Source organism: Alexandromys fortis, unplaced genomic scaffold (genome assembly GCF_014885135.2).
Source record: "Alexandromys fortis isolate MF-2015 unplaced genomic scaffold, M_Fortis_MF-2015_v1.1 scaffold_15, whole genome shotgun sequence".
In the NCBI taxonomy this organism is placed as follows: Eukaryota; Metazoa; Chordata; class Mammalia; order Rodentia; family Cricetidae; genus Alexandromys; species Alexandromys fortis.
Genome location: NW_026067911.1, coordinates 12,557,142 through 12,565,018, shown reverse-complemented (window position 1 = coordinate 12,565,018; position 7,877 = coordinate 12,557,142).

Here is a 7,877-nt window from a genome sequence, read left to right as displayed (position 1 = left end):
ATGGAAAGAAATATATGCAAATGTGATTCTTCTTCATGCTACACTGGTGATGTCATGACTATGCTGTGAGATGGACATAAGAAGAATTTACATCTTGCTGCTTGCCACTTTTATATAGGTACCAATATTGTGATATATTTCAGAATGATTTCAACATACTGACCTCCATTAATGGTAATGATTTCAATACATTGGGAAGTCCTTCATTATTTTACAATTATTTGTAAAGAGAAATTGCCTCAATTACTTTATGCCTTGACTGTGCTAAATTTATCATTAGACATTGTACTTAGTCTGTTTGAATTTTTGAGATTATAATATAATTAAATCCATTCGCCTCTATCTTTCTTCCCTCCAAACCCTTCCAAATACCCTTCCTTGCTCTTTGCAAATTTATTGTCTCTTTTCATTAATTGCTGTTACATGTACACATGTACACACAAGTACACACACACACATATATAAAACAAATATATACATATATTCAAAGAGCTCATTCTTCTTTGCCTTGCTCCACAAATTTTATCCTGCAGAAATGCGAGCATTTTACTAACATGCATATGTGTGTGTGTGTGTGTGTGTGCGCGTGTGTGTGTGCATGTACGCATATATTTTGGGGTATCTTGCTCAATCTATATACTGTTACCTATATGAATGTTTTCAGGTTTGGTCATTTCGTATTGGATCTCTTTATTAAAAACATCCTACTTTCCATGCTAAGACGTAATTGTCCAACACAAAATAAACTCACAAAATGAACTCAGGATATTTTTATAGACTTTTTGACCTCTGTTGATTTGCTTGGATGTTTTTCTCTTATTGCTTTCATGTATTGGTTTCAATTTTTTAAAAGTTTTTGTTGTTGTGGCTGCTGGGTTTGTTTCATTTTCGTTTGTGTGTGTGTGTGTGCATGTTTCTTGTTAGTTTTGCTTGTTTGTTTTTGAAAAACAGAGAGAAAGTGACAAAAATTTGGGTGGGAAGGAAGATGGGCAAAGTCTTGGAGGAACTGAAATAGGGATGATCAAATTATACTGCATGATACTTTTTTCTATAAACAAATATATCCGTATAATATCGAATGTATAGCTTTTCCATATCTGATTTTCTGCAAATGTTAATATGATTACTGGATGAAACCCCACATATTCCTCTATGGAAGGCCAACCTCAACAAAAATACTTTTTACCAGGGTGGGGGCTTGGGAATAGAAAAATTATATAAAGATGCACAAAAATAATAAGTCAGAAAACATAAGACAGTATCAGGAGGATAGTTCAGGTATTACTTAGGCCCTGAAATCCACCTGCGTTTATTTTCCACAGCTTTTACACCCTGATAAACTGGGGGAGAAGGTGGCACACGCCTTTAATCCCAGCACTCGGGAGGCAGAGGCAGGCGGATCTCTATGAGTTCAAGACCAGCCTGGTCTACAGAGCTAGTTCCAGGACAGGCTCCAAAACCACAGAGAAACCCTATCTCGAAAAAAAAAAAAAAAAAAAAAAAAAAAAAAAAAAAAAAAAAAAAAAAAAAGACCTCATTATACAACAAGGTTAACTCACACAGTCAACTCTGAGACTTCCCATCATTAGCTTTCTGTTGCCTAGGTGACAAGATGTCCCAAGTCACTCTGAGTCACTACCTTGAAGATAGCCCTTCCCCAGGTGACCTCATAGCAGAAGCACATCTGCATATCCTGACCACCTGCTGTTTGGATGGCACCAAGCTTCTCTTAATTTCAAAATGGGCCCCCTGGCCCACTTCCTGAATTAGAAGGTACAGTTAGGCCTATTAGTCTCCAAAATTCTCTGACCGTCATGACAATAGGGTGAAAATGGGCGTGCATTTCTTGGCCTCCATATGCCTCACAAACTATCACCTATCTATTTTTAAATTATTATTAATGTATGGGTTGTATGTGTGTGCATGGCTTGTGTGTTTAAGTGTGTGCATTGTGTGTGTTTGTGGATGGTATGTTTATAATTTGTGTCTTTCCATGGTGTGTGTGTTTGTGTGTGCATAGTGTGTCTGTGTGCCTCATGTCTGTATACATGGTGTGTCTGTGTATGTGCATGATTTGGTTTGTGTGCCTGGTGTATGTCTCTGTGTGCATAGTGTACATATGTGCATTGTGTGTTTGTTGTATGTGTATGGTGTGTGTGTGTGAATGGTATTTGTGTGTTTGCACAGGTATGTGTGTGTTTGCTTGGCATGCTTTCGCATGGTGTGTGCATCTGTATGTATGCATGGTGTGTGGGGGCATGATTTGTGTGTAAGGTGTGTGTGTGTGTGTGTGCGCGCATGTGTGCAGCAACATGCTCACATGCCACGTACTGTGAATGTGGAAGTGAAGTCATAGGGTGGACATTGGTTGTGTTCTTCCATGCAATCTTGGAAATGAACTCAGGTTATCATTCTTGAGTAGCAAACACTTTTACCCATATAGTCTTCTTGTTGGCTCAAGTCATTTTGAAAAAGCAATGTTTTATTATTAATTGAGATACAGTACAATGAGTGAATGAAATTTAATCCTTCAAAATCTTTGAAGAATCATGTCTAAATTATTCTCATATCCATTTACACTTTCTATCTAAATTATCGCATACATATTTACTTGTAAGTGTTATGCTTCTATCTTAATTTAATCACATAAAGTTGGAAGTATGCATCTTATTTTCTGTAGAAAGACTGTTAAATTTCATATAATAGTTTTTTTTGGGAGAAATGAGAGTAATTAAGAAGCACAGTGTTACCTGTTTAATTAACCTATTTGTATCCTCGGAAGAACCCTTGGTTGTGTGGAGTGTGAGGGAACTAGCCCGAAGCTAATCTAATCAGAGCTTTTTCTGACTCATTTGCATTTCTCTTTGGTCGAGTATTTTTTTTTTTAACTCCAAAGTAGCTTATCAAAAAATTCTATTCTATATGCTTATGCATAATTAGTATTTTTGAGGCTGTTAAATTCATATTCAAGTCTGGGTTCATATCAATCACCTTTTGTTACAAAATGAAAACAAATGCATATATTTTACAATAACAAAGGGTTCCCTTATGTAAAATGTTGACACCCCTGAAGAGCTCAGAGCGAAGGCTTGCTGTAGGAATTTCTTCAGCCCGTAGCCTTTAAGATACCAGCCCACTTGGGCATGGCCTCTTATACTAGAAATAGCAACATGATGCACACTTGCTCTCTCTCCTGGCTTCTGGATTTGGTTCCTGTTCCCCATTCCTGCAGAAGACTGTGATCTGTGAGTCTACCCCTAAATAAATGACCCTTTATTATCTGAGCTAAGTGTGGGATTATTTTATAACTTCCATCTTCAATGACTACCAGTAGATCACACTTTCCAATCTATGTGGGACAAAGCTGGCCTTCAAATGAACCTCAAAGAAGCAACTGGTATTTACTGGTATGAGTGCTACCTGCTTTAGCTAAGTAGTTTTCTGAAAGGCAAATCTCTATTTAGAAACCAATGAGGAAAAAAACATCTTCCTTTTAATTACTTTAAAAAAATTTTTTTAAAAGGAGACAACCTATCTTTTTTCATTTTACATACAATTCCCAGTTATGACACCCTCCACTCCTCCCATTTTCTCTACTATCCCCCCGTCCCAGCCTCCATCCTCTCCTCAGACAGGGTAAGGTACACTGCTTTGAGGAAGGTCCAAGGCCCTTCCTATTTCATCTAGGCTGAGCTAGGTATCCATCAAAAGAGAATGGATTCCAAAAAGTTAGTACAAGCAGTAGGGATAAATTTTGGTGCCACTGACAGTGGCCCCCACAGTCTGGCCTAGCCATACAACTTTCACCCACATTCAGAGTTTCTAGTTTGGTCCTATGCTGATTCCTTCCCTGTCTGAATGGAGTTGGTGAATTCCCATTATCTCAGGTAAACTGTTTCAGTGGGTGTCTCAATCATGATCTTGACCTCTTGGCTCATATTCTCACTCCTCCCACTCTTCAACTGAACATTGGGAGCTCAGCCCAGTGCTCTGCTGTAGGTCTCTGCCTCTGTTTCCATCATTGATGAAAGTTCTATGGTGACATTTAAGAGAGTTGTCAATCTGACCACAAGGCAAGGCCAGTTCAGGTACTATTGCTTAGAGTCTTAGCTGGGGTCATTCTTGTGGATTCCTGGAAATTTCTCACACTAGGTTGTTGACTGGAATTTCTGGCCCACCATGTCCCACAGTCATTCAATCCCAAGAAATACACAGAGGTCTATATTAATTATAAACTGATTGGTCTATTACCTTAGGCTTCTTATTAACTCATAAATTATATTAGCCCATTATTTTTATCTGTGTTAGCCACATGGCTTGGTATCTTTTTCAGCAAGGCAGTCACACCTTGCTTGCTGTGCCTGGCTTCCTTTGTGGCCCGGTGATGACTGCAGACAGAAACTTTCCTGTCTCCATAATTCTCACCATGCCTCTACTAGCTGCCTGGTGGCCATTACCCCACCTATACCTCCTGCCTGGCTACTGGCTAATCAGCATTTTAAGAAAATAATAATGCAAGTGACCAGATAAAAGACCATTGTTCCACAGCACTCCCGTCCCATTTTTTTAAACAAGAATTCTGAATCTAAAATTCTTTGTTTAGCTTTTCTCCTGACCATTAGTATCTTTTAGCCATTTGATATGCTTCTGTTGAGAATTCTCTGTTTAGATCTGTACCCCATTATTCATTGGGTTATTTAGAATTTTGATGTCTAATTTCTTGAGTTCTTTATATATTTTGGAGACCAATTCTCTGTCTGATGTGGGGGTGCTAAAGATCTTTTCCCATTCTGTAGGCTGCCTTTTTGCCTTCTTGACTGTGTCCTTTGCTTTACAGAAGCTTCTCAGTTTCAGGAGGTTCCATTCATTTATTGTTGCCCTCAGTGTCTGTGCTGATGATGATGTATTTGGGATGTAGTCTCCTGTGCCCATGCATTGAAGACCATTTCCCACTTTCTCTCCTATCAGGTTCAGTGTAGTCAGATTTATAGTGAGGTTCTTAATACATTTGGACTTGAGTTTTGATCATGGGGATAGATATGGATCTATTTGCATTCTTCTACATGTTGACATCCAGTTATGCCTGCATCATTTATTGTAGATGCTTTCTTTTCCATTGTATAATTTTAGCTTCTTTTCAAAAGTCAGGAATTCATAGATGTGTGGATTATTATCTGGGTTTTTGATTTGATTTCATTGTTCAACCTGTCTCTTTTTATGTTACTATCAAGCTGTTTTCATTACTGTAGCTTTTAATTACTTTTTTTTAATGAATCTTTCTCCTTTGAATCCTCTAAACAAGACTGCACATTTAGGGAGAGGCAAAGCAGAGTGGGCTGACCAGCCATGTTGTGAAATCAGATGTTGACCTGTCCTTTGGTGAAAGAAAACTAATCAACAGTAGCAACCATTGCTATTGCGGTCTGGTCTCTCCTAGTCACATCATGTTAAGACTCAGCGATAGAAATAACTTAAAGAATTATTGTATATGAGGCAGAAAATTATTCATTAGTTAGATTTCCCAGAGTCCACTTTGAATTTGGACTAACCTGTAATGCCATACTGGAGTGTTACTCATTTGACTCCTGTACTCCAGTTGCCTTCCCTTAAGGGTTTTACATTTCTGTAAGCCTTGCCCTACCAGACATGCTGAAGAGCCTTAACGAATATTAACTGGTTATCTGCCTCAGCATACTCACTATTTTTTTACTATCCTATGAATTTACTCTCCCCTCCCACAATCCAGAGGCATCTAAGTTGCTTTGCTTCTCATCTTTCATCCAAATCCCTCGAAGGAATAATTGTTACATCCTTTTGGTTTCTCACCTGCATACCTGGGTCATCCCAAAATTCTAATTAAAACTAAGGACTGTGACACACCCGTTCTCTTTCATTTTGTATTCATGCTTCAGAACACAATTGTGTGTCAGTGACTTAACTTCTAGCTCAGAAGTATGTATTCTATTTCCATTTTCATACTTTTTATCTAAGAACAGACAGTTGATTTTTAGTTTTGCATGTTGCCATGAAGAAGAAAGATGGCATTTTTAGGGCTCATTTGTCACTTGATGAGATACGGCTAAAAATCCCTGCCAAAGAGAGGTAAACAGATTATATTAGAGGTTGGTGAATTCTCTTTAAAAGTTAAGAACTGTGATACTTTCTTCCTCATTTTCCCGTTGAGCACAGTTATAGTGGCACATTTTACCTAACAGATTTGGGACCGTGTTGAAGGAATGCCACATCCCATAATGGCAAACAGGACATATGGACAGACCCTGAGTGATGTGGCAGAGCTTCTATGAGCCTACATCACTTGCCTACCAGTTTCCTTCATTAGCATGAAATAGATTTCTGTCTTGTTCAAACACTCCAAGGGTATTTCTGTTCAGCACAGCTAAGCTAATCTCATTGCTTACATGGGTTTGGCCCAGATATCCCTTACAAATTCTAGTCTTGTATTACAAGCTGCAATTTAATTCTAAAAATGAACCTACAGCTTATCTTGTTAGAAACCATATTCAGCCCTATCTTCCCTAAACTTCTCCTTGCCACATTCCATTATCAAATAATAATACCAATATAGACTGACTTTTGCTTTTTTTAACATTTTATTTATTTATTTATTTATTATGTATACAATATTCTGGCTGTGTGTATGCCTACAGGCCAGAAAAGGGCACCAGACCTCATAGCAGATGGTTGTGAGCCATCATGTGGTTGCTGGGAATTGAACTCAGGACCTTTGGAAGAGCAGGCAATGCTCTTAACCACTGAGCCATCTCTCCAGCCCCTGACTTTTGCTTTTTAAAAAATAAAAATAGGTTCTTCTCTCATACAGTTTTCTCTCCCTGCACTTTTCCTCATCCTCCTGCATCACCTCCCCTAGATCGACTCCTCCAGTGTATCCATTCAGAAAGGAGCAGGCCTCTAAGGAACAACAGTAAAACATGGCAAAAAAGATAAGACAAGGCAAGTCAACCACCCTCATTTCGAGGCTGGACAAGGCAATTTACTAGGAGAAAAGAGTCTCTAGAGCGGGCAAAAGAATAAGCGATTCACCTGATCTCACTACGGCTGCATTATTGTACATTGCTTCCTTCTCATTGGCAGTGTAATAAAGTCAGTAGCACTACTCCTAAATAATTTTAACTCACCTTCTGCTTACATATCTCCATTTCAGTAATATGTTCTCACACTTAAAGACTACATAGGTTTAATTTTACATAAGAATTTCTTACTGACTTCCAGACATTTAAGTGGGGTATGTTGCCTATTGGGAATAATATCAATATTTTCAAATGATTAGTAATGCCTAAAACTCAGACAGTAACTATAGTAAGTAGCTAAATACACAGTGTCATACTAATGCGCTCTCATGCAATTGTATAGGACCCAGACCAATATTCGCTACACTGGGTGATGTGACTATGTAGGCTAAGGTATTTAATTAGATGTAGGTAATTTCAGTCTCAGATTTATCTCAATGAATAAAAACTCAGATTTGAAATCCATTCCCATGAGCAGTATTTAGATTCCTGCAGGCCCAGGTCTTGTTTTTATGCAGGCTGTGGTTTATGAGGGAGGGACTGAGCCCTTATTTTCTCTAATTATGCTAATATCAAACAATCTACTAAACAATTGGACTCAAGATCTATCTTAGTAAATGACAGTTTCTTCTGTAGACATCTACCTTTACTGAACTTTAAAGCAATTGCTTCCTGGTTCTTAAAATCTTACTATTCATATAAATAGTACAGTCTTGCACAATTTGAATTTTATATACCCAAAAAACATTACATTAAATTTTATTTGGGGTCATGTTCCTTTGTAACTAACATTGTAAGAATCACATGTATCATCAAGAGTAGTTCTAG